Source organism: Dendrobium catenatum, unplaced genomic scaffold (genome assembly GCF_001605985.2).
Source record: "Dendrobium catenatum unplaced genomic scaffold, ASM160598v2 fragScaff_scaffold_1329, whole genome shotgun sequence".
NCBI lineage: Eukaryota > Viridiplantae > Streptophyta > Magnoliopsida > Asparagales > Orchidaceae > Dendrobium > Dendrobium catenatum.
The window spans coordinates 113,131-116,854 of record NW_021319791.1 but is presented as its reverse complement, the minus strand read 5'-3'; the positions used below and the strand labels follow the sequence as shown (position 1 = coordinate 116,854).

At 37.8% G+C, this 3,724-nt stretch overlaps 1 long non-coding RNA gene across 2 annotated transcripts; it reads left to right on the top strand.

Moving 5' to 3' along the window:
* Positions 1-1,216: 1,216 nt before the first annotated feature.
* LOC110098521 lies at positions 1,217-3,428 on the top strand. 2 transcript variants are annotated; one of them, XR_003702411.1, is made up of 4 exons: positions 1,217-1,707; positions 1,792-1,918; positions 2,015-2,475; positions 2,582-3,428. It is a non-coding gene; the product is annotated as an uncharacterized LOC110098521 (long non-coding RNA). The 2 variants fall into 2 exon arrangements; XR_003702410.1 differs by having other exon boundaries at positions 2,015-3,428.
* Positions 3,429-3,724: the final 296 nt, after the last annotated feature.

The following is a 3,724-nucleotide window of genomic DNA, read 5'->3' as shown; positions in this document are numbered from 1 at the left end:
TGGTACAATGCATGACAGTGCCTTATCGTCCCATGCACCTCTCTGTCATTTAGTATGATACGAGTATATTGTCTTGGATGATTAGTTGCAAAAGTATGGTATTCATCTAGTATAATAGCTGGCGATCCCTTATCGTACCAAACATGTTCTCTATCATTCAAGACGATCATCAATGATTATCCTATACGATTGTATCAAATTATGTTTTACCATAATTTTCTCCTAATTAAAGGATTAATTTAGGAATGATTGCCTGAATCATCCAGGCTCATCAACATTATTTTATAAGATTAGTGCAAAATATGAAAATTAAAATATTTCCTAAATTATGGTTGGCGACTATTTTCACAATATGAACTGATCATCCTGGACGATAGGGATCATCCAGTATAATTAGTTTAATCACTCTTAATATTGGGATGCCCTAATTAGAGTTTCTATTTTTAACTGATCGTCCAATACGATTTGAGATCGTTCTGTATGATTAGATAAAAAATAGAGAATTCTCTAACTTACCAAATATCTCCCCATGAGTATGTGTGTGCAAGATTACTTAGCTTGGGGTCCATTGGATATATGACTTGACTCAAGAAAGATAAAAGGTACATTGAAATTTAAGTTACAGATATACTCAACCTAGTTTACCGAATATTGAGCTGATTTATATTACAAGTGATCTTTTGGATATGAAAGGTTAGTAAGCAAGGAAAATAGAATAGATATGCAATAATAGTAGTGGTAAAGAAAATAATAATATTTGTTATCATCAAAATCATAGTACTATGATCAAGATTTACAACAATCTCATCCTTTTTTATTATGACAAATAGTGTTGTTAAAAATTTTTGATATAGCAAGGATTATTATTTTTTAAAATTAAAGAGAAAAATAAAATGAGACATAAAAATAATAAAATGATGAGTTAAGATAATTAATAAGAGCGAGTTGTAGTACTTAGAGGAGGTAGATTTAACCATAGAGGAAAGTAATGATGAATCTGATAGTGCTGGAAATGTATCATCATATGAAAGTGAATCAACAAAAGATGAGTTAAATTAAATATTTTTTTTACTGCATTTTACTTCACTGCTTCTTTACTTCACTACATTTTTCTTTACTTCATTGCTTTTTTTACTTCACTGCTTTTTTACTTACTTCACTGCATTTTGTTATAACTCTTGATTTTATTCTAATATTTCTTATTTATTTCTGTGCAGATGGCTTCAGGTGAGGACCCTGGTAGAGGATTGATCAAAAACATTTTTAATAAGCGAACCAAGAAGATCACTACAGCTGGACCAGCTAGGTCAGTACGTACTGAGGGGACCACCTCGTCTCAGTCTGCTACACAGTTTCTACCAACTACACAGACTCAGCTTGCTACACAGTCTCAGCTTGCTACACAGTCTCAGCCTGCTACACAGACTCTGCCTACCACTCAGCCTTTACCCACTCCTGGAGCTAGTAGCCCGCAGTTCTACTCAGCAGACCCCGGATTTCCTTCACTAGATCCCGCGCAGAGTACTCCTTTCCATACTATGCACCCCCACCTTATGCTGGTGCCCCTCCTACTTACCCATTTCCACCATATGCTCCACCATACTATCCCCCACCACCCCATCAGCCTTCTACAGTTGGACCTTCGACACCGGCTGCACCAGAGCAGACGATAGATGGTAGAATGTTGATAGCACCTGAGGAAGACACGTAAGTTCATTCTCTTTTATTTAAGCTTACAAATTTTTTTATTTTATATTATATATTTGTTTGACAAAACTTTATTTTTTGTAGGTTCTACCCATCAAAACAACCGACACATAAAATACGGGACATCATACGAAGCAGGTTTGACGCTCCTTACGTTTCTTGGAAGAAAGTCCCGAAAGAAGTTCGGGATGTGTGGTTTAGAGAGTTTGAGGTATTTATGGGTTTTAGTTTTTATGTTAAATGATTTATTCTATTTTACTTAAGCTAAAAATCTTATATATTATATATTATATGTATTTGAATGCAGAAAGAATTTTGTTGGCTGCCCCATCACAATGACAGGATTAGAAAGACTTTTGAGAAGCGTGGGTCTACTCGGATGCACGACATGTTCACAGATATTAGAAAGTCTGGGAAGCGACCATTGTGGATTGGAGAGGTTATATAGGCTGAGTTGAACACTACTTGGGGCAGCGAAGAGTATACTAGGAGGGATCAAAATTGACAGAACAGAGCTTCTGATGTTGGGGGCTTGGATAGTTTACTTCATACTGGCGGCTCCGTACCACATACTGAGCACAGACGTCGTTTGGTAATGAATTTAAACGTTTTTTAAATTGTTCTTTAATATAAATATTAATATAATTCTCTTAATTCTAACAGAAAGATATGCTGGATAGAGAACCAACTTTTGTGGAATTGCATAGTCGTACTCATAAGCGATAGGAGGATCAACAATGGATTGATGAGAGAGCAAGAAAAGCCCATGTAAGTATATGTGCTTAATATTTTCTATTTTTAGTTTAGTTGTGTATATTTATATTCTACTTTCACAGGAGGAACACACGACTTCGAGAGATTCATGCTGCATCAGGTGAGGGCTCCTCTGGTTGCTCTGTGGAGTTTTTTGAGTATCGCATCTGGTCGCAGGCCGTCGGAGGAATGCAACATGGTTATGGTTTAGGTTCCCATGCTCAGGCATACTAGGGGATGACCTCCTCTACTGCATCCAGCTTCGTATCCAGTTCACATGAGTCCTTACATGCTCAACAAATAAGTGTCCTTCAAGCTGAGCTAGAACAAGTAAGGAAATCATAAGCTGATTGGCAAGCTCAGCTGCAAGCACAGGTTCAAATGTAGATGCAGGAGCAATAAAATCAGTTGTTGGATGAAATGCGCAAGATGAGGGAGCAGCTGAGTGGAAAAGAGGTAGCTCCAGCTGAGGAGTCCACGGAGTCAGAGTAGTTTAGTTTTGTTTATATGAACTTGTTTATTTATGTGAACATGTGTTATTGAACAATAAGTGATATTTTGAGTTATTTGATGCTATTGAACAATGTCTTTACATGGATATTTATGTTTTTGAGTATATATTGACGCTGTTTATATCTGTTATGTATATGGCTGTCTTCTAAAAGTGGTTTTGTATATGTTTGTAGGTGTGGAAATGCGATTGTTGGTTGGGAAGGAAATTTTTTTTGTTAATGCTACAGGTTTCCGATGGACTTTGCGATGGTAATTCGACAGAAATGACGATTCAACGAATCATTACGATCATGCCATAGTTTATTTGGACGCTTGCAATAACCGGCGCCATTTACGGCGTCCTATCCGCCGGTGGTTTCCGGCATACAATATGCGCCGTAAACTAGCCTTAGCTTATTTGTGGCGCACATCTACGACGTTTTATCTGCCGAAAATTTCTGGTGGATCAATACAACATAAACTTCCGGCGGCGTGGTCGTCGGAATGACCGATTGGAAAATCGTCGGCTAGCCAGCATTTTTTGCGCCGGTAATGCGCCATGTTCCGGCGTCGCATAAAATGCTGGAAAGTTTTTTCCGATGCGACCCAAATCGGCGCACGAAAATCCACCGTTAATACGCCAGAAACCCAGGACTTTCGTCGGATTTTGGATGTTACCGACGAATATAATCCGCCGGTAATAGTGGGTTTTCTTGTAGTGAGTGTTCACCACAACATCCTTAAGATTCTTGTAATGGTTTCAAGACTACTT